The following is a 19,241-nucleotide window of genomic DNA, read 5'->3' on the forward strand; positions in this document are numbered from 1 at the left end:
CCTTAGCTGGGGTATCATTCGATAGCTCAGCTGGTAGAGCGGAGGACTGTAGATTGACAAAATGTTGAGAAAACTGTAATCCTTAGGTCGCTGGTTCGATTCCGGCTCGAAGGAACTTTTACGTCACGTTGATAACACACCGTCTTTCTTGTTGACCCTTTCCCGTTTGCATCCCATGATACAACAGCGTCTTCCTTACTCCACCGCTTTAGTGGAAAACGGCCCACATCTCTGGCAAACCATTTTTGGGCTTCTACCTGCCAGGGTAATTACCTATTACTGTTACCCTGACTCAATTAAAAAAGGGGAGTCGGGCAGCTTGCTAGAAAGAGTTACAGAGTTCAGCTGGGTAGGGTTGAGGATCAAAGGCCAAAAAAGACTCTTGTGGGGTATCCTTTCATAGCTCAGTGGCCATCAAGTTCCCCCTTTTTAGCCTCACTGCACCTCAGTCCAGAGCACAAAAAAAAAGCAACAAGGGCAAGAGTGCTTTCTCCCACTTTCCATTCCATCTACTAGGTCATTGGAGAAGAACTAAAGTCAGTAGCGACCCTTATTGGCAGCAGCCCACTACTTTGTTTGAAGACAAAGTGCTTTGTATTTGACTTAATACCTCTAGCGACCCGTTTTGTCTGCTTCCACTTTTGGGAGTCTGATTACTTTTTACCGGTTGTATCACACCTTTCTAAAATTCCTACTTTTTGTTGACCCCTTGCTCAACACTCTGTGAAGACAAAAGAAATGTTGTAAAATACACAGTCCTCCATTCCAATGAAACTGTGTGGCGTTCCATCGTTAACTCTGACATCGCAGTTCCGCTCATCCGCCCGCGTCTCTTGCACAGATGTGTATAGATGGGGGATTAGCTCAAATGGTAGAGCGCTCGCTTAGCATGCGAGAGGTAGCGGGATCGATGCCCGCATCCTCCACACACATGCTTTTCCATCTTGAACCCCAGAGACAAACACTCATTTTCTGCACCTTCCGCTCGCTAGGAATGAGGATCAAAGGCTGGCAAAAAGTTAGCTGGGGTATCCTTCGATAGCTCAGCTGGTAGAGCGGAGGACTGTAGATTGACAAAATGTTGAGAAAACTGTAATCCTTAGGTCGCTGGTTCGATTCCGGCTCGAAGGAACTTTTACGTCACGTTGATAACACACCGTCTTTCTTGTTGACCCTTTCCCGTTTGCATCCCATGATACAACAGCGTCTTCCTTACTCCACCGCTTTAGTGGAAAACGCCCCACATCTCTGGCAAACCATTTTTGGGCTTCTACCTGCCAGGGTAATTACCTATTACTGTTACCCTGACTCAATTAAAAAAGGGGAGTCGGGCAGCTTGCTAGAAAGAGTTACAGAGTTCAGCTGGGTAGGGTTGAGGATCAAAGGCCAAAAAAGACTCTTGTGGGGTATCCTTTCATAGCTCAGTGGCCATCAAGTTCCCCCTTTTTAGCCTCACTGCACCTCAGTCCAGAGCACAAAAAAAAGCAACAAGGGCAAGAGTGCTTTCTCCCACTTTCCATTCCATCTACTAGGTCATTGGAGAAGAACTAAAGTCAGTAGCGACCCTTATTGGCAGCAGCCCACTACTTTGTTTGAAGACAAAGTGCTTTGTATTTGACTTAATACCTCTAGCGACCCGTTTTGTCTGCTTCCACTTTTGGGAGTCTGATTACTTTTTACCGGTTGTATCACACCTTTCTAAAATTCCTACTTTTTGTTGACCCCTTGCTCAACACTCTGTGAAGACAAAAGAAATGTTGTAAAATACACAGTCCTCCATTCTAATGAAACTGTGTGGCGTTCCATCGTTAACTCTGACATCGCAGTTCCGCTCATCCGCCCGCGTCTCTTGCGCAGATGTGTATGGATGGGGGATTAGCTCAAATGGTAGAGCGCTCGCTTAGCATGCGAGAGGTAGCGGGATCGATGCCCGCATCCTCCACACACATGCTTTTCCATCTTGAACCCCAGAGACAAACACTCATTTTCTGCACCTTCCGCTCGCTAGGAATGAGGATCAAAGGCTGGCAAAACCTTAGCTGGGGTATCCTTCGATAGCTCAGCTGGTAGAGCGGAGGACTGTAGATTGACAAAATGTTGAGAAAACTGTAATCCTTAGGTCGCTGGTTCGATTCCGGCTCGAAGGAACTTTTACGTCACGTTGATAACACACCGTCTTTCTTGTTGACCCTTTCCCGTTTGCATCCCATGATACAACAGCGTCTTCCTTACTCCACCGCTTTAGTGGAAAACGGCCCACATCTCTGGCAAACCATTTTTGGGCTTCTACCTGCCAGGGTAATTACCTATTACTGTTACCCTGACTCAATTAAAAAAGGGGAGTCGGGCAGCTTGCTAGAAAGAGTTACAGAGTTCAGCTGGGTAGGGTTGAGGATCAAAGGCCAAAAAAGACTCTTGTGGGGTATCCTTTCATAGCTCAGTGGCCATCAAGTTCCCCCTTTTTAGCCTCACTGCACCTCAGTCCAGAGCACACAAAAAAAGCAACAAGGGCAAGAGTGCTTTCTCCCACTTTCCATTCCATCTACTAGGTCATTGGAGAAGAACTAAAGTCAGTAGCGACCCTTATTGGCAGCAGCCCACTACTTTGTTTGAAGACAAAGTGCTTTGTATTTGACTTAATACCTCTAGCGACCCGTTTTGTCTGCTTCCACTTTTGGGAGTCTGATTACTTTTTACCGGTTGTATCACACCTTTCTAAAATTCCTACTTTTTGTTGACCCCTTGCTCAACACTCTGTGAAGACAAAAGAAATGTTGTAAAATACACAGTCCTCCATTCCAATGAAACTGTGTGGCGTTCCATCGTTAACTCTGACATCGCAGTTCCGCTCATCCGCCCGCGTCTCTTGCACAGATGTGTATAGATGGGGGATTAGCTCAAATGGTAGAGCGCTCGCTTAGCATGCGAGAGGTAGCGGGATCGATGCCCGCATCCTCCACACACATGCTTTTCCATCTTGAACCCCAGAGACAAACACTCATTTTCTGCACCTTCCGCTCGCTAGGAATGAGGATCAAAGGCTGGCAAAACCTTAGCTGGGGTATCCTTCGATAGCTCAGCTGGTAGAGCGGAGGACTGTAGATTGACAAAATGTTGAGAAAACTGTAATCCTTAGGTCGCTGGTTCGATTCCGGCTCGAAGGAACTTTTACGTCACGTTGATAACACACCGTCTTTCTTGTTGACCCTTTCCCGTTTGCATCCCATGATACAACAGCGTCTTCCTTACTCCACCGCTTTAGTGGAAAACGCCCCACATCTCTGGCAAACCATTTTTGGGCTTCTACCTGCCAGGGTAATTACCTATTACTGTTACCCTGACTCAATTAAAAAAGGGGAGTCGGGCAGCTTGCTAGAAAGAGTTACAGAGTTCAGCTGGGTAGGGTTGAGGATCAAAGGCCAAAAAAGACTCTTGTGGGGTATCCTTTCATAGCTCAGTGGCCATCAAGTTCCCCCTTTTTAGCCTCACTGCACCTCAGTCCAGAGCACAAAAAAAAGCAACAAGGGCAAGAGTGCTTTCTCCCACTTTCCATTCCATCTACTAGGTCATTGGAGAAGAACTAAAGTCAGTAGCGACCCTTATTGGCAGCAGCCCACTACTTTGTTTGAAGACAAAGTGCTTTGTATTTGACTTAATACCTCTAGCGACCCGTTTTGTCTGCTTCCACTTTTGGGAGTCTGATTACTTTTTACCGGTTGTATCACACCTTTCTAAAATTCCTACTTTTTGTTGACCCCTTGCTCAACACTCTGTGAAGACAAAAGAAATGTTGTAAAATACACAGTCCTCCATTCTAATGAAACTGTGTGGCGTTCCATCGTTAACTCTGACATCGCAGTTCCGCTCATCCGCCCGCGTCTCTTGCGCAGATGTGTATGGATGGGGGATTAGCTCAAATGGTAGAGCGCTCGCTTAGCATGCGAGAGGTAGCGGGATCGATGCCCGCATCCTCCACACACATGCTTTTCCATCTTGAACCCCAGAGACAAACACTCATTTTCTGCACCTTCCGCTCGCTAGGAATGAGGATCAAAGGCTGGCAAAACCTTAGCTGGGGTATCCTTCGATAGCTCAGCTGGTAGAGCGGAGGACTGTAGATTGACAAAATGTTGAGAAAACTGTAATCCTTAGGTCGCTGGTTCGATTCCGGCTCGAAGGAACTTTTACGTCACGTTGATAACACACCGTCTTTCTTGTTGACCCTTTCCCGTTTGCATCCCATGATACAACAGCGTCTTCCTTACTCCACCGCTTTAGTGGAAAACGGCCCACATCTCTGGCAAACCATTTTTGGGCTTCTACCTGCCAGGGTAATTACCTATTACTGTTACCCTGACTCAATTAAAAAAGGGGAGTCGGGCAGCTTGCTAGAAAGAGTTACAGAGTTCAGCTGGGTAGGGTTGAGGATCAAAGGCCAAAAAAGACTCTTGTGGGGTATCCTTTCATAGCTCAGTGGCCATCAAGTTCCCCCTTTTTAGCCTCACTGCACCTCAGTCCAGAGCACAAAAAAAAAGCAACAAGGGCAAGAGTGCTTTCTCCCACTTTCCATTCCATCTACTAGGTCATTGGAGAAGAACTAAAGTCAGTAGCGACCCTTATTGGCAGCAGCCCACTACTTTGTTTGAAGACAAAGTGCTTTGTATTTGACTTAATACCTCTAGCGACCCGTTTTGTCTGCTTCCACTTTTGGGAGTCTGATTACTTTTTACCGGTTGTATCACACCTTTCTAAAATTCCTACTTTTTGTTGACCCCTTGCTCAACACTCTGTGAAGACAAAAGAAATGTTGTAAAATACACAGTCCTCCATTCCAATGAAACTGTGTGGCGTTCCATCGTTAACTCTGACATCGCAGTTCCGCTCATCCGCCCGCGTCTCTTGCACAGATGTGTATAGATGGGGGATTAGCTCAAATGGTAGAGCGCTCGCTTAGCATGCGAGAGGTAGCGGGATCGATGCCCGCATCCTCCACACACATGCTTTTCCATCTTGAACCCCAGAGACAAACACTCATTTTCTGCACCTTCCGCTCGCTAGGAATGAGGATCAAAGGCTGGCAAAACCTTAGCTGGGGTATCCTTCGATAGCTCAGCTGGTAGAGCGGAGGACTGTAGATTGACAAAATGTTGAGAAAACTGTAATCCTTAGGTCGCTGGTTCGATTCCGGCTCGAAGGAACTTTTACGTCACGTTGATAACACACCGTCTTTCTTGTTGACCCTTTCCCGTTTGCATCCCATGATACAACAGCGTCTTCCTTACTCCACCGCTTTAGTGGAAAACGCCCCACATCTCTGGCAAACCATTTTTGGGCTTCTACCTGCCAGGGTAATTACCTATTACTGTTACCCTGACTCAATTAAAAAAGGGGAGTCGGGCAGCTTGCTAGAAAGAGTTACAGAGTTCAGCTGGGTAGGGTTGAGGATCAAAGGCCAAAAAAGACTCTTGTGGGGTATCCTTTCATAGCTCAGTGGCCATCAAGTTCCCCCTTTTTAGCCTCACTGCACCTCAGTCCAGAGCACAAAAAAAAGCAACAAGGGCAAGAGTGCTTTCTCCCACTTTCCATTCCATCTACTAGGTCATTGGAGAAGAACTAAAGTCAGTAGCGACCCTTATTGGCAGCAGCCCACTACTTTGTTTGAAGACAAAGTGCTTTGTATTTGACTTAATACCTCTAGCGACCCGTTTTGTCTGCTTCCACTTTTGGGAGTCTGATTACTTTTTACCGGTTGTATCACACCTTTCTAAAATTCCTACTTTTTGTTGACCCCTTGCTCAACACTCTGTGAAGACAAAAGAAATGTTGTAAAATACACAGTCCTCCATTCTAATGAAACTGTGTGGCGTTCCATCGTTAACTCTGACATCGCAGTTCCGCTCATCCGCCCGCGTCTCTTGCGCAGATGTGTATGGATGGGGGATTAGCTCAAATGGTAGAGCGCTCGCTTAGCATGCGAGAGGTAGCGGGATCGATGCCCGCATCCTCCACACACATGCTTTTCCATCTTGAACCCCAGAGACAAACACTCATTTTCTGCACCTTCCGCTCGCTAGGAATGAGGATCAAAGGCTGGCAAAACCTTAGCTGGGGTATCCTTCGATAGCTCAGCTGGTAGAGCGGAGGACTGTAGATTGACAAAATGTTGAGAAAACTGTAATCCTTAGGTCGCTGGTTCGATTCCGGCTCGAAGGAACTTTTACGTCACGTTGATAACACACCGTCTTTCTTGTTGACCCTTTCCCGTTTGCATCCCATGATACAACAGCGTCTTCCTTACTCCACCGCTTTAGTGGAAAACGGCCCACATCTCTGGCAAACCATTTTTTGGCTTCTACCTGCCAGGGTAATTACCTATTACTGTTACCCTGACTCAATTAAAAAAGGGGAGTCGGGCAGCTTGCTAGAAAGAGTTACAGAGTTCAGCTGGGTAGGGTTGAGGATCAAAGGCCAAAAAAGACTCTTGTGGGGTATCCTTTCATAGCTCAGTGGCCATCAAGTTCCCCCTTTTTAGCCTCACTGCACCTCAGTCCAGAGCACAAAAAAAAAAGCAACAAGGGCAAGAGTGCTTTCTCCCACTTTCCATTCCATCTACTAGGTCATTGGAGAAGAACTAAAGTCAGTAGCGACCCTTATTGGCAGCAGCCCACTACTTTGTTTGAAGACAAAGTGCTTTGTATTTGACTTAATACCTCTAGCGACCCGTTTTGTCTGCTTCCACTTTTGGGAGTCTGATTACTTTTTACCGGTTGTATCACACCTTTCTAAAATTCCTACTTTTTGTTGACCCCTTGCTCAACACTCTGTGAAGACAAAAGAAATGTTGTAAAATACACAGTCCTCCATTCCAATGAAACTGTGTGGCGTTCCATCGTTAACTCTGACATCGCAGTTCCGCTCATCCGCCCGCGTCTCTTGCGCAGATGTGTATAGATGGGGGATTAGCTCAAATGGTAGAGCGCTCGCTTAGCATGCGAGAGGTAGCGGGATCGATGCCCGCATCCTCCACACACATGCTTTTCCATCTTGAACCCCAGAGACAAACACTCATTTTCTGCACCTTCCGCTCGCTAGGAATGAGGATCAAAGGCTGGCAAAACCTTAGCTGGGGTATCCTTCGATAGCTCAGCTGGTAGAGCGGAGGACTGTAGATTGACAAAATGTTGAGAAAACTGTAATCCTTAGGTCGCTGGTTCGATTCCGGCTCGAAGGAACTTTTACGTCACGTTGATAACACACCGTCTTTCTTGTTGACCCTTTCCCGTTTGCATCCCATGATACAACAGCGTCTTCCTTACTCCACCGCTTTAGTGGAAAACGGCCCACATCTCTGGCAAACCATTTTTGGGCTTCTACCTGCCAGGGTAATTACCTATTACTGTTACCCTGACTCAATTAAAAAAGGGGAGTCGGGCAGCTTGCTAGAAAGAGTTACAGAGTTCAGCTGGGTAGGGTTGAGGATCAAAGGCCAAAAAAGACTCTTGTGGGGTATCCTTTCATAGCTCAGTGGCCATCAAGTTCCCCCTTTTTAGCCTCACTGCACCTCAGTCCAGAGCACAAAAAAAAAGCAACAAGGGCAAGAGTGCTTTCTCCCACTTTCCATTCCATCTACTAGGTCATTGGAGAAGAACTAAAGTCAGTAGCGACCCTTATTGGCAGCAGCCCACTACTTTGTTTGAAGACAAAGTGCTTTGTATTTGACTTAATACCTCTAGCGACCCGTTTTGTCTGCTTCCACTTTTGGGAGTCTGATTACTTTTTACCGGTTGTATCACACCTTTCTAAAATTCCTACTTTTTGTTGACCCCTTGCTCAACACTCTGTGAAGACAAAAGAAATGTTGTAAAATACACAGTCCTCCATTCCAATGAAACTGTGTGGCGTTCCATCGTTAACTCTGACATCGCAGTTCCGCTCATCCGCCCGCGTCTCTTGCGCAGATGTGTATAGATGGGGGATTAGCTCAAATGGTAGAGCGCTCGCTTAGCATGCGAGAGGTAGCGGGATCGATGCCCGCATCCTCCACACACATGCTTTTCCATCTTGAACCCCAGAGACAAACACTCATTTTCTGCACCTTCCGCTCGCTAGGAATGAGGATCAAAGGCTGGCAAAACCTTAGCTGGGGTATCCTTCGATAGCTCAGCTGGTAGAGCGGAGGACTGTAGATTGACAAAATGTTGAGAAAACTGTAATCCTTAGGTCGCTGGTTCGATTCCGGCTCGAAGGAACTTTTACGTCACGTTGATAACACACCGTCTTTCTTGTTGACCCTTTCCCGTTTGCATCCCATGATACAACAGCGTCTTCCTTACTCCACCGCTTTAGTGGAAAACGGCCCACATCTCTGGCAAACCATTTTTTGGCTTCTACCTGCCAGGGTAATTACCTATTACTGTTACCCTGACTCAATTAAAAAAGGGGAGTCGGGCAGCTTGCTAGAAAGAGTTACAGAGTTCAGCTGGGTAGGGTTGAGGATCAAAGGCCAAAAAAGACTCTTGTGGGGTATCCTTTCATAGCTCAGTGGCCATCAAGTTCCCCCTTTTTAGCCTCACTGCACCTCAGTCCAGAGCACAAAAAAAAAGCAACAAGGGCAAGAGTGCTTTCTCCCACTTTCCATTCCATCTACTAGGTCATTGGAGAAGAACTAAAGTCAGTAGCGACCCTTATTGGCAGCAGCCCACTACTTTGTTTGAAGACAAAGTGCTTTGTATTTGACTTAATACCTCTAGCGACCCGTTTTGTCTGCTTCCACTTTTGGGAGTCTGATTACTTTTTACCGGTTGTATCACACCTTTCTAAAATTCCTACTTTTTGTTGACCCCTTGCTCAACACTCTGTGAAGACAAAAGAAATGTTGTAAAATACACAGTCCTCCATTCCAATGAAACTGTGTGGCGTTCCATCGTTAACTCTGACATTGCAGTTCCGCTCATCCGCCCGCGTCTCTTGCGCAGATGTTTATAGATGGGGCATTAGCTCAAATGGTAGAGCGCTCGCTTAGCATGCGAGAGGTAGCGGGATTGATGCCCGCATCCTCCACACACATGCTTTTCCATCTTGAACCCCAGAGACAAACACTCATTTTCTGCACCTTCCGCTCGCTAGGAATGAGGATCAAAGGCTGGCAAAACCTTAGCTGGGGTATCCTTCGATAGCTCAGCTGGTAGAGCGGAGGACTGTAGATTGACAAAATGTTGAGAAAACTGTAATCCTTAGGTCGCTGGTTCGATTCCGGCTCGAAGGAACTTTTACGTCACGTTGATAACACACCGTCTTTCTTGTTGACCCTTTCCCGTTTGCATCCCATGATACAACAGCGTCTTCCTTACTCCACCGCTTTAGTGGAAAACGCCCCACATCTCTGGCAAACCATTTTTGGGCTTCTACCTGCCAGGGTAATTACCTATTACTGTTACCCTGACTCAATTAAAAAAGGGGAGTCGGGCAGCTTGCTAGAAAGAGTTACAGAGTTCAGCTGGGTAGGGTTGAGGATCAAAGGCCAAAAAAGACTCTTGTGGGGTATCCTTTCATAGCTCAGTGGCCATCAAGTTCCCCCTTTTTAGCCTCACTGCACCTCAGTCCAGAGCAAAAAAAAAAAAGCAACAAGGGCAAGAGTGCTATCTCCCACTTTCCATTCCATCTACTAGGTCATTGGAGAAGAACTAAAGTCAGTAGCGACCCTTATTGGCAGCAGCCCACTACTTTGTTTGAAGACAAAGTGCTTTGTATTTGACTTAATACCTCTAGCGACCCGTTTTGTCTGCTTCCACTTTTGGGAGTCTGATTACTTTTTACCGGTTGTATCACACCTTTCTAAAATTCCTACTTTTTGTTGACCCCTTGCTCAACACTCTGTGAAGACAAAAGAAATGTTGTAAAATACACAGTCCTCCATTCCAATGAAACTGTGTGGCGTTCCATCGTTAACTCTGACATCGCAGTTCCGCTCATCCGCCCGCGTCTCTTGCGCAGATGTGTATGGATGGGGGATTAGCTCAAATGGTAGAGCGCTCGCTTAGCATGCGAGAGGTAGCGGGATGGATGCCCGCATCCTCCACACACATGCTTTTCCATCTTGAACCCCAGAGACAAACACTCATTTTCTGCACCTTCCGCTCGCTAGGAATGAGGATCAAAGGCTGGCAAAACCTTAGCTGGGGTATCCTTCGATAGCTCAGCTGGTAGAGCGGAGGACTGTAGATTGACAAAATGTTGAGAAAACTGTAATCCTTAGGTCGCTGGTTCGATTCCGGCTCGAAGGAACTTTTCCGTCACGTTGATAACACACCGTCTTTCTTGTTGACCCTTTCCCGTTTGCATCCCATGATACAACAGCGTCTTCCTTACTCCACCGCTTTAGTGGAAAACGGCCCACATCTCTGGCAAACCATTTTTTGGCTTCTACCTGCCAGGGTAATTACCTATTACTGTTACCCTGACTCAATTAAAAAAGGGGAGTCGGGCAGCTTGCTAGAAAGAGTTACAGAGTTCAGCTGGGTAGGGTTGAGGATCAAAGGCCAAAAAAGACTCTTGTGGGGTATCCTTTCATAGCTCAGTGGCCATCAAGTTCCCCCTTTTTAGCCTCACTGCACCTCAGTCCAGAGCACAAAAAAAAAGCAACAAGGGCAAGAGTGCTTTCTCCCACTTTCCATTCCATCTACTAGGTCATTGGAGAAGAACTAAAGTCAGTAGCGACCCTTATTGGCAGCAGCCCACTACTTTGTTTGAAGACAAAGTGCTTTGTATTTGACTTAATACCTCTAGCGACCCGTTTTGTCTGCTTCCACTTTTGGGAGTCTGATTACTTTTTACCGGTTGTATCACACCTTTCTAAAATTCCTACTTTTTGTTGACCCCTTGCTCAACACTCTGTGAAGACAAAAGAAATGTTGTAAAATACACAGTCCTCCATTCCAATGAAACTGTGTGGCGTTCCATCGTTAACTCTGACATCGCAGTTCCGCTCATCCGCCCGCGTCTCTTGCGCAGATGTGTATAGATGGGGGATTAGCTCAAATGGTAGAGCGCTCGCTTAGCATGCGAGAGGTAGCGGGATCGATGCCCGCATCCTCCACACACATGCTTTTCCATCTTGAACCCCAGAGACAAACACTCATTTTCTGCACCTTCCGCTCGCTAGGAATGAGGATCAAAGGCTGGCAAAACCTTAGCTGGGGTATCCTTCGATAGCTCAGCTGGTAGAGCGGAGGACTGTAGATTGACAAAATGTTGAGAAAACTGTAATCCTTAGGTCGCTGGTTCGATTCCGGCTCGAAGGAACTTTTACGTCACGTTGATAACACACCGTCTTTCTTGTTGACCCTTTCCCGTTTGCATCCCATGATACAACAGCGTCTTCCTTACTCCACCGCTTTAGTGGAAAACGCCCCACATCTCTGGCAAACCATTTTTGGGCTTCTACCTGCCAGGGTAATTACCTATTACTGTTACCCTGACTCAATTAAAAAAGGGGAGTCGGGCAGCTTGCTAGAAAGAGTTACAGAGTTCAGCTGGGTAGGGTTGAGGATCAAAGGCCAAAAAAGACTCTTGTGGGGTATCCTTTCATAGCTCAGTGGCCATCAAGTTCCCCCTTTTTAGCCTCACTGCACCTCAGTCCAGAGCACAAAAAAAAGCAACAAGGGCAAGAGTGCTTTCTCCCACTTTCCATTCCATCTACTAGGTCATTGGAGAAGAACTAAAGTCAGTAGCGACCCTTATTGGCAGCAGCCCACTACTTTGTTTGAAGACAAAGTGCTTTGTATTTGACTTAATACCTCTAGCGACCCGTTTTGTCTGCTTCCACTTTTGGGAGTCTGATTACTTTTTACCGGTTGTATCACACCTTTCTAAAATTCCTACTTTTTGTTGACCCCTTGCTCAACACTCTGTGAAGACAAAAGAAATGTTGTAAAATACACAGTCCTCCATTCTAATGAAACTGTGTGGCGTTCCATCGTTAACTCTGACATCGCAGTTCCGCTCATCCGCCCGCGTCTCTTGCGCAGATGTGTATGGATGGGGGATTAGCTCAAATGGTAGAGCGCTCGCTTAGCATGCGAGAGGTAGCGGGATCGATGCCCGCATCCTCCACACACATGCTTTTCCATCTTGAACCCCAGAGACAAACACTCATTTTCTGCACCTTCCGCTCGCTAGGAATGAGGATCAAAGGCTGGCAAAACCTTAGCTGGGGTATCCTTCGATAGCTCAGCTGGTAGAGCGGAGGACTGTAGATTGACAAAATGTTGAGAAAACTGTAATCCTTAGGTCGCTGGTTCGCTTCCGGCTCGAAGGAACTTTTACGTCACGTTGATAACACACCGTCTTTCTTGTTGACCCTTTCCCGTTTGCATCCCATGATACAACAGCGTCTTCCTTACTCCACCGCTTTAGTGGAAAACGGCCCACATCTCTGGCAAACCATTTTTTGGCTTCTACCTGCCAGGGTAATTACCTATTACTGTTACCCTGACTCAATTAAAAAAGGGGAGTCGGGCAGCTTGCTAGAAAGAGTTACAGATTTCAGCTGGGTAGGGTTGAGGATCAAAGGCCAAAAAAAGACTCTTGTGGGGTATCCTTTCATAGCTCAGTGGCCATCAAGTTCCCCCTTTTTAGCCTCACTGCACCTCAGTCCAGAGCACAAAAAAAAAGCAACAAGGGCAAGAGTGCTTTCTCCCACTTTCCATTCCATCTACTAGGTCATTGGAGAAGAACTAAAGTCAGTAGCGACCCTTATTGGCAGCAGCCCACTACTTTGTTTGAAGACAAAGTGCTTTGTATTTGACTTAATACCTCTAGCGACCCGTTTTGTCTGCTTCCACTTTTGGGAGTCTGATTACTTTTTACCGGTTGTATCACACCTTTCTAAAATTCCTACTTTTTGTTGACCCCTTGCTCAACACTCTGTGAAGACAAAAGAAATGTTGTAAAATACACAGTCCTCCATTCCAATGAAACTGTGTGGCGTTCCATCGTTAACTCTGACATCGCAGTTCCGCTCATCCGTCCGCGTCTCTTGCGCAGATGTGTATAGATAGAGGATTAGCTCAAATGGTAGAGCGCTCGCTTAGCATGCGAGAGGTAGCGGGATCGATGCCCGCATCCTCCACACACATGCTTTTCCATCTTGAACCCCAGAGACAAACACTCATTTTCTGCACCTTCCGCTCGCTAGGAATGAGGATCAAAGGCTGGCAAAACCTTAGCTGGGGTATCCTTCGATAGCTCAGCTGGTAGAGCGGAGGACTGTAGATTGACAAAATGTTGAGAAAACTGTAATCCTTAGGTCGCTGGTTCGATTCCGGCTCGAAGGAACTTTTACGTCACGTTGATAACACACCGTCTTTCTTGTTGACCCTTTCCCGTTTGCATCCCATGATACAACAGCGTCTTCCTTACTCCACCGCTTTAGTGGAAAACGGCCTACATCTCTGGCAAACCATTTTTGGGCTTCTACCTGCCAGGGTAATTACCTATTACTGTTACCCTGACTCAATTAAAAAAGGGGAGTCGGGCAGCTTGCTAGAAAGAGTTACAGAGTTCAGCTGGGTAGGGTTGAGGATCAAAGGCCAAAAAAAACTCTTGTGGGGTATCCTTTCATAGCTCAGTGGCCATCAAGTTCCCCCTTTTTAGCCTCACTGCACCTCAGTCCAGAGCACAAAAAAAAGCAACAAGGGCAAGAGTGCTTTCTCCCACTTTCCATTCCATCTACTAGGTCATTGGAGAAGAACTAAAGTCAGTAGCGACCCTTATTGGCAGCAGCCCACTACTTTGTTTGAAGACAAAGTGCTTTGTATTTGACTTAATACCTCTAGCGACCCGTTTTGTCTGCTTCCACTTTTGGGAGTCTGATTACTTTTTACCGGTTGTATCACACCTTTCTAAAATTCCTACTTTTTGTTGACCCCTTGCTCAACACTCTGTGAAGACAAAAGAAATGTTGTAAAATACACAGTCCTCCATTCCAATGAAACTGTGTGGCGTTCCATCGTTAACTCTGACATCGCAGTTCCGCTCATCCGCCCGCGTCTCTTGCGCAGTTGTGTATAGATGGGGGATTAGCTCAAATGGTAGAGCGCTCGCTTAGCATGCGAGAGGTAGCGGGATCGATGCCCGCATCCTCCACACACATGCTTTTCCATCTTGAACCCCAGAGACAAACACTCATTTTCTGCACCTTCCGCTCGCTAGGAATGAGGATCAAAGGCTGGCAAAACCTTAGCTGGGGTATCCTTCGATAGCTCAGCTGGTAGAGCGGAGGACTGTAGATTGACAAAATGTTGAGGAAACTGTAATCCTTAGGTCGCTGGTTCGATTCCGGCTCGAAGGAACTTTTACGTCACGTTGATAACACACCGTCTTTCTTGTTGACCCTTTCCCGTTTGCATCCCATGATACAACAGCGTCTTCCTTACTCCACCGCTTTAGTGGAAAACGGCCCACATCTCTGGCAAACCATTTTTGGGCTTCTACCTGCCAGGGTAATTACCTATTACTGTTACCCTGACTCAATTAAAAAAGGGGAGTCGGGCAGCTTGCTAGAAAGAGTTACAGAGTTCAGCTGGGTAGGGTTGAGGATCAAAGGCCAAAAAAGACTCTTGTGGGGTATCCTTTCATAGCTCAGTGGCCATCAAGTTCCCCCTTTTTAGCCTCACTGCACCTCAGTCCAGAGCAAAAAAAAAAAAGCAACAAGGGCAAGAGTGCTATCTCCCACTTTCCATTCCATCTACTAGGTCATTGGAGAAGAACTAAAGTCAGTAGCGACCCTTATTGGCAGCAGCCCACTACTTTGTTTGAAGACAAAGTGCTTTGTATTTGACTTAATACCTCTAGCGACCCGTTTTGTCTGCTTCCACTTTTGGGAGTCTGATTACTTTTTACCGGTTGTATCACACCTTTCTAAAATTCCTACTTTTTGTTGACCCCTTGCTCAACACTCTGTGAAGACAAAAGAAATGTTGTAAAATACACAGTCCTCCATTCCAATGAAACTGTGTGGCGTTCCATCGTTAACTCTGACATCGCAGTTCCGCTCATCCGCCCGCGTCTCTTGCACAGATATGTATAGATGGGGGATTAGCTCAAATGGTAGAGCGCTCGCTTAGCATGCGAGAGGTAGCGGGATCGATGCCCGCATCCTCCACACACATGCTTTTCCATCTTGAACCCCAGAGACAAACACTCATTTTCTGCACCTTCCGCTCGCTAGGAATGAGGATCAAAGGCTGGCAAAACCTTAGCTGGGGTATCCTTCGATAGCTCAGCTGGTAGAGCGGAGGACTGTAGATTGACAAAATGTTGAGAAAACTGTAATCCTTAGGTCGCTGGTTCGATTCCGGCTCGAAGGAACTTTTACGTCACGTTGATAACACACCGTCTTTCTTGTTGACCCTTTCCCGTTTGCATCCCATGATACAACAGCGTCTTCCTTACTCCACCGCTTTAGTGGAAAACGCCCCACAGCTCTGGCAAACCATTTTTGGGCTTCTACCTGCCAGGGTAATTACCTATTACTGTTACCCTGACTCAATTAAAAAAGGGGAGTCGGGCAGCTTGCTAGAAAGAGTTACAGAGTTCAGCTGGGTAGGGTTGAGGATCAAAGGCCAAAAAAGACTCTTGTGGGGTATCCTTTCATAGCTCAGTGGCCATCAAGTTCCCCCTTTTTAGCCTCACTGCACCTCAGTCCAGAGCACAAAAAAAAGCAACAAGGGCAAGAGTGCTTTCTCCCACTTTCCATTCCATCTACTAGGTCATTGGAGAAGAACTAAAGTCAGTAGCGACCCTTATTGGCAGCAGCCCACTACTTTGTTTGAAGACAAAGTGCTTTGTATTTGACTTAATACCTCTAGCGACCCGTTTTGTCTGCTTCCACTTTTGGGAGTCTGATTACTTTTTACCGGTTGTATCACACCTTTCTAAAATTCCTACTTTTTGTTGACCCCTTGCTCAACACTCTGTGAAGACAAAAGAAATGTTGTAAAATACACAGTCCTCCATTCTAATGAAACTGTGTGGCGTTCCATCGTTAACTCTGACATCGCAGTTCCGCTCATCCGCCCGCGTCTCTTGCGCAGATGTGTATGGATGGGGGATTAGCTCAAATGGTAGAGCGCTCGCTTAGCATGCGAGAGGTAGCGGGATCGATGCCCGCATCCTCCACACACATGCTTTTCCATCTTGAACCCCAGAGACAAACACTCATTTTCTGCACCTTCCGCTCGCTAGGAATGAGGATCAAAGGCTGGCAAAACCTTAGCTGGGGTATCCTTCGATAGCTCAGCTGGTAGAGCGGAGGACTGTAGATTGACAAAATGTTGAGAAAACTGTAATCCTTAGGTCGCTGGTTCGATTCCGGCTCGAAGGAACTTTTACGTCACGTTGATAACACACCGTCTTTCTTGTTGACCCTTTCCCGTTTGCATCCCATGATACAACAGCGTCTTCCTTACTCCACCGCTTTAGTGGAAAACGGCCCACATCTCTGGAAAACCATTTTTTGACTTCTACCTGCCAGGGTAATTACCTATTACTGTTACCCTGACTCAATTAAAAAAGGGGAGTCGGGCAGCTTGCTAGAAAGAGTTACAGAGTTCAGCTGGGTAGGGTTGAGGATCAAAGGCCAAAAAAGACTCTTGTGGGGTATCCTTTCATAGCTCAGTGGCCATCAAGTTCCCCCTTTTTAGCCTCACTGCACCTCAGTCCAGAGCACACAAAAAAAAGCAACAAGGGCAAGAGTGCTATCTCCCACTTTCCATTCCATCTACTAGGTCATTGGAGAAGAACTAAAGTCAGTAGCGACCCTTATTGGCAGCAGCCCACTACTTTGTTTGAAGACAAAGTGCTTTGTATTTGACTTAATACCTCTAGCGACCCGTTTTGTCTGCTTCCACTTTTGGGAGTCTGATTACTTTTTACCGGTTGTATCACACCTTTCTAAAATTCCTACTTTTTGTTGACCCCTTGCTCAACACTCTGTGAAGACAAAAGAAATGTTGTAAAATACACAGTCCTCCATTCCAATGAAACTGTGTGGCGTTCCATCGTTAACTCTGACATCGCAGTTCCGCTCATCCGCCCGCGTCTCTTGCGCAGATGTGTATAGATGGGGGATTAGCTCAAATGGTAAAACGCTCGCTTAGCATGCGAGAGGTAGCGGGATTGATGCCCGCATCCTCCACACACATGCTTTTCCATCTTGAACCCCAGAGACAAACACTCATTTTCTGCACCTTCCGCTCGCTAGGAATGAGGATCAAAGGCTGGCAAAACCTTAGCTGGGGTATCCTTCGATAGCTCAGCTGGTAGAGAGGAGGACTGTAGATTGACAAAATGTTGAGAAAACTGTAACCCTTAGGTCGCTGGTTCGATTCCGGCTCGAAGGAACTTTTACGTCACGTTGATAACACACCGTCTTTCTTGTTGACCCTTTCCCGTTTGCATCCCATGATACAACAGCGTCTTCCTTACTCCACCGCTTTAGTGGAAAACGGCCCACATCTCTGGCAAACCATTTTTGGGCTTCTACCTGCCAGGGTAATTACCTATTACTGTTACCCTGACTCAATTAAAAAAGGGGAGTCGGGCAGCTTGCTAGAAAGAGTTACAGAGTTCAGCTGGGTAGGGTTGAGGATCAAAGGCCAAAAAAGACTCTTGTGGGGTATCCTTTCATAGCTCAGTGGCCATCAAGTTCCCCCTTTTTAGCCTCACTGCACCTCAGTCCAGAGCACAAAAAAAAGCAACAAGGGCAAGAGTGCTTTCTCCCACTTTCCATTCCATCTACTAGGTCATTGGAGAAGAACTAAAGTCAGTAGCGACCCTTATTGGCAGCAGCCCACTACTTTGTTTGAAGACAAAGTGCTTTGTATTTGACTTAATACCTCTAGCGACCCGTTTTGTCTGCTTCCACTTTTGGGAGTCTGATTACTTTTTACCGGTTGTATCACACCTTTCTAAAATTCCTACTTTTTGTTGACCCCTTGCTCAACACTCTGTGAAGACAAAAGAAATGTTGTAAAATACACAGTCCTCCATTCCAATGAAACTGTGTGGCGTTCCATCGTTAACTCTGACATCGCAGTTCCGCTCATCCGCCCGCGTCTCTTGCGCAGATGTGTATGGATGGGGGATTAGCTCAAATGGTAGAGCGCTCGCTTAGCATGCGAGAGGTAGTGGGATCGATGCCCGCATCCTCCACACACATGCTTTTCCATCTTGAACCCCAGAGACAAACACTCATTTTCTGCACCTTCCGCTCGCTAGGAATGAGGATCAAAGGCTGGCAAAACCTTAGCTGGGGTATCCTTCGATAGCTCAGCTGGTAGGGCAGAGGACTGTAGATTGACAAAATGTTGAGAAAACTGTAATCCTTAGGTCGCTGGTTCGATTCCGGCTCGAAGGAACTTTTACGTCACGTTGATAACACACCGTCTTTCTTGTTGACCCTTTCCCGTTTGCATCCCATGATACAACAGCGTCTTCCTTACTCCACCGCTTTAGTGGAAAACGGCCCACATCTCTGGCAAACCATTTTTGGGCTTCTACCTGCCAGGGTAATTACCTATTACTGTTACCCTGACTCAATTAAAAAAGGGGAGTCGGGCAGCTTGCTAGAAAGAGTTACAGAGTTCAGCTGGGTAGGGTTGAGGATCAAAGGCGAAAAAAGACTCTTGTGGGATATCCTTTAATAGCTCAGTGGCCATCAAGTTCCCCCTTTTTAGCCTCACTGCACCTCAGTCCAGAGCACAAAAAAAAAGCAACAAGGGCAAGAGTGCTTTCTCCCACTTTCCATTCCATCTACTAGGTCATTGGAGAAGAACTAAAGTCAGTAGCGACCCTTATTGGCAGCAGCCCACTACTTTGTTTGAAGACAAAGTGCTTTGTATTTGACTTAATACCTCTAGCGACCCGTTTTGTCTGCTTCCACTTTTGGGAGTCTGATTACTTTTTACCGGTTGCATCACACCTTTCTAAAATTCCTACTTTTTGTTGACCCCTTGCTCAACACTCTGTGAAGACAAAAGAAATGTTGTAAAATACACAGTCCTCCATTCCAATGAAACTGTGTGGCGTTCCATCGTTAACTCTGACATCGCAGTTCCGCTCATCCGCCCGCGTCTCTTGCGCAGATGTGTATAGATGGGGGATTAGCTCAAATGGTAAAACGCTCGCTTAGCATGCGAGAGGTAGCGGGATCGATGCCCGCATCCTCCACACGCATGCTT

The 19,241-nt window shown here is 46.6% G+C and overlaps 31 non-coding genes across 31 annotated transcripts; all 31 read left to right on the forward strand.

The window, feature by feature from the left end:
• The first annotated feature begins 853 nt into the window (after nt 1–853).
• On the forward strand, nt 854–926 carry TRNAA-AGC (transfer RNA alanine (anticodon AGC)). Its single transcript has one exon. It is a non-coding gene; the product is annotated as a tRNA-Ala (tRNA).
• A 106-nt stretch (nt 927–1,032) lies between these two features.
• Nucleotides 1,033–1,131, forward strand: TRNAY-GUA (transfer RNA tyrosine (anticodon GUA)). The gene is made up of 2 exons: nt 1,033–1,069; nt 1,096–1,131. It is a non-coding gene; the product is annotated as a tRNA-Tyr (tRNA).
• Nucleotides 1,132–1,869: 738 nt separating this feature from the next.
• TRNAA-AGC (transfer RNA alanine (anticodon AGC)) lies at nt 1,870–1,942 on the forward strand. The gene has a single exon. It is a non-coding gene; the product is annotated as a tRNA-Ala (tRNA).
• A 106-nt stretch (nt 1,943–2,048) lies between these two features.
• Nucleotides 2,049–2,147, forward strand: TRNAY-GUA (transfer RNA tyrosine (anticodon GUA)). Its single transcript has 2 exons — nt 2,049–2,085; nt 2,112–2,147. It is a non-coding gene; the product is annotated as a tRNA-Tyr (tRNA).
• Nucleotides 2,148–2,886: 739 nt separating this feature from the next.
• TRNAA-AGC (transfer RNA alanine (anticodon AGC)) lies at nt 2,887–2,959 on the forward strand. The gene has a single exon. It is a non-coding gene; the product is annotated as a tRNA-Ala (tRNA).
• A 106-nt stretch (nt 2,960–3,065) lies between these two features.
• On the forward strand, nt 3,066–3,164 carry TRNAY-GUA (transfer RNA tyrosine (anticodon GUA)). Its single transcript has 2 exons — nt 3,066–3,102; nt 3,129–3,164. It is a non-coding gene; the product is annotated as a tRNA-Tyr (tRNA).
• Nucleotides 3,165–3,902: 738 nt separating this feature from the next.
• Nucleotides 3,903–3,975, forward strand: TRNAA-AGC (transfer RNA alanine (anticodon AGC)). Its single transcript has one exon. It is a non-coding gene; the product is annotated as a tRNA-Ala (tRNA).
• Nucleotides 3,976–4,081: 106 nt separating this feature from the next.
• TRNAY-GUA (transfer RNA tyrosine (anticodon GUA)) lies at nt 4,082–4,180 on the forward strand. The gene is made up of 2 exons: nt 4,082–4,118; nt 4,145–4,180. It is a non-coding gene; the product is annotated as a tRNA-Tyr (tRNA).
• Nucleotides 4,181–4,919: 739 nt separating this feature from the next.
• Nucleotides 4,920–4,992, forward strand: TRNAA-AGC (transfer RNA alanine (anticodon AGC)). Its single transcript has one exon. It is a non-coding gene; the product is annotated as a tRNA-Ala (tRNA).
• Nucleotides 4,993–5,098: 106 nt separating this feature from the next.
• Nucleotides 5,099–5,197, forward strand: TRNAY-GUA (transfer RNA tyrosine (anticodon GUA)). Its single transcript has 2 exons — nt 5,099–5,135; nt 5,162–5,197. It is a non-coding gene; the product is annotated as a tRNA-Tyr (tRNA).
• Nucleotides 5,198–5,935: 738 nt separating this feature from the next.
• TRNAA-AGC (transfer RNA alanine (anticodon AGC)) lies at nt 5,936–6,008 on the forward strand. The gene has a single exon. It is a non-coding gene; the product is annotated as a tRNA-Ala (tRNA).
• Nucleotides 6,009–6,114: 106 nt separating this feature from the next.
• On the forward strand, nt 6,115–6,213 carry TRNAY-GUA (transfer RNA tyrosine (anticodon GUA)). Its single transcript has 2 exons — nt 6,115–6,151; nt 6,178–6,213. It is a non-coding gene; the product is annotated as a tRNA-Tyr (tRNA).
• Nucleotides 6,214–6,953: 740 nt separating this feature from the next.
• Nucleotides 6,954–7,026, forward strand: TRNAA-AGC (transfer RNA alanine (anticodon AGC)). Its single transcript has one exon. It is a non-coding gene; the product is annotated as a tRNA-Ala (tRNA).
• Nucleotides 7,027–7,132: 106 nt separating this feature from the next.
• TRNAY-GUA (transfer RNA tyrosine (anticodon GUA)) lies at nt 7,133–7,231 on the forward strand. Its single transcript has 2 exons — nt 7,133–7,169; nt 7,196–7,231. It is a non-coding gene; the product is annotated as a tRNA-Tyr (tRNA).
• Nucleotides 7,232–7,970: 739 nt separating this feature from the next.
• On the forward strand, nt 7,971–8,043 carry TRNAA-AGC (transfer RNA alanine (anticodon AGC)). Its single transcript has one exon. It is a non-coding gene; the product is annotated as a tRNA-Ala (tRNA).
• Nucleotides 8,044–8,149: 106 nt separating this feature from the next.
• On the forward strand, nt 8,150–8,248 carry TRNAY-GUA (transfer RNA tyrosine (anticodon GUA)). Its single transcript has 2 exons — nt 8,150–8,186; nt 8,213–8,248. It is a non-coding gene; the product is annotated as a tRNA-Tyr (tRNA).
• A 918-nt stretch (nt 8,249–9,166) lies between these two features.
• Nucleotides 9,167–9,265, forward strand: TRNAY-GUA (transfer RNA tyrosine (anticodon GUA)). Its single transcript has 2 exons — nt 9,167–9,203; nt 9,230–9,265. It is a non-coding gene; the product is annotated as a tRNA-Tyr (tRNA).
• Nucleotides 9,266–10,184: 919 nt separating this feature from the next.
• Nucleotides 10,185–10,283, forward strand: TRNAY-GUA (transfer RNA tyrosine (anticodon GUA)). Its single transcript has 2 exons — nt 10,185–10,221; nt 10,248–10,283. It is a non-coding gene; the product is annotated as a tRNA-Tyr (tRNA).
• Nucleotides 10,284–11,022: 739 nt separating this feature from the next.
• Nucleotides 11,023–11,095, forward strand: TRNAA-AGC (transfer RNA alanine (anticodon AGC)). Its single transcript has one exon. It is a non-coding gene; the product is annotated as a tRNA-Ala (tRNA).
• Nucleotides 11,096–11,201: 106 nt separating this feature from the next.
• Nucleotides 11,202–11,300, forward strand: TRNAY-GUA (transfer RNA tyrosine (anticodon GUA)). Its single transcript has 2 exons — nt 11,202–11,238; nt 11,265–11,300. It is a non-coding gene; the product is annotated as a tRNA-Tyr (tRNA).
• A 738-nt stretch (nt 11,301–12,038) lies between these two features.
• Nucleotides 12,039–12,111, forward strand: TRNAA-AGC (transfer RNA alanine (anticodon AGC)). Its single transcript has one exon. It is a non-coding gene; the product is annotated as a tRNA-Ala (tRNA).
• Nucleotides 12,112–13,056: 945 nt separating this feature from the next.
• On the forward strand, nt 13,057–13,129 carry TRNAA-AGC (transfer RNA alanine (anticodon AGC)). Its single transcript has one exon. It is a non-coding gene; the product is annotated as a tRNA-Ala (tRNA).
• A 106-nt stretch (nt 13,130–13,235) lies between these two features.
• Nucleotides 13,236–13,334, forward strand: TRNAY-GUA (transfer RNA tyrosine (anticodon GUA)). Its single transcript has 2 exons — nt 13,236–13,272; nt 13,299–13,334. It is a non-coding gene; the product is annotated as a tRNA-Tyr (tRNA).
• Nucleotides 13,335–14,072: 738 nt separating this feature from the next.
• On the forward strand, nt 14,073–14,145 carry TRNAA-AGC (transfer RNA alanine (anticodon AGC)). Its single transcript has one exon. It is a non-coding gene; the product is annotated as a tRNA-Ala (tRNA).
• Nucleotides 14,146–14,251: 106 nt separating this feature from the next.
• TRNAY-GUA (transfer RNA tyrosine (anticodon GUA)) lies at nt 14,252–14,350 on the forward strand. Its single transcript has 2 exons — nt 14,252–14,288; nt 14,315–14,350. It is a non-coding gene; the product is annotated as a tRNA-Tyr (tRNA).
• Nucleotides 14,351–15,090: 740 nt separating this feature from the next.
• On the forward strand, nt 15,091–15,163 carry TRNAA-AGC (transfer RNA alanine (anticodon AGC)). Its single transcript has one exon. It is a non-coding gene; the product is annotated as a tRNA-Ala (tRNA).
• Nucleotides 15,164–15,269: 106 nt separating this feature from the next.
• TRNAY-GUA (transfer RNA tyrosine (anticodon GUA)) lies at nt 15,270–15,368 on the forward strand. The gene is made up of 2 exons: nt 15,270–15,306; nt 15,333–15,368. It is a non-coding gene; the product is annotated as a tRNA-Tyr (tRNA).
• A 738-nt stretch (nt 15,369–16,106) lies between these two features.
• TRNAA-AGC (transfer RNA alanine (anticodon AGC)) lies at nt 16,107–16,179 on the forward strand. The gene has a single exon. It is a non-coding gene; the product is annotated as a tRNA-Ala (tRNA).
• A 106-nt stretch (nt 16,180–16,285) lies between these two features.
• Nucleotides 16,286–16,384, forward strand: TRNAY-GUA (transfer RNA tyrosine (anticodon GUA)). Its single transcript has 2 exons — nt 16,286–16,322; nt 16,349–16,384. It is a non-coding gene; the product is annotated as a tRNA-Tyr (tRNA).
• Nucleotides 16,385–18,140: 1,756 nt separating this feature from the next.
• Nucleotides 18,141–18,213, forward strand: TRNAA-AGC (transfer RNA alanine (anticodon AGC)). The gene has a single exon. It is a non-coding gene; the product is annotated as a tRNA-Ala (tRNA).
• Nucleotides 18,214–18,319: 106 nt separating this feature from the next.
• TRNAY-GUA (transfer RNA tyrosine (anticodon GUA)) lies at nt 18,320–18,418 on the forward strand. Its single transcript has 2 exons — nt 18,320–18,356; nt 18,383–18,418. It is a non-coding gene; the product is annotated as a tRNA-Tyr (tRNA).
• The last annotated feature ends 823 nt before the right edge of the window (nt 18,419–19,241 follow it).

Source organism: Hyperolius riggenbachi, chromosome 4, assembly GCF_040937935.1.
Source record: "Hyperolius riggenbachi isolate aHypRig1 chromosome 4, aHypRig1.pri, whole genome shotgun sequence".
Taxonomy (NCBI): Eukaryota; Metazoa; Chordata; class Amphibia; order Anura; family Hyperoliidae; genus Hyperolius; species Hyperolius riggenbachi.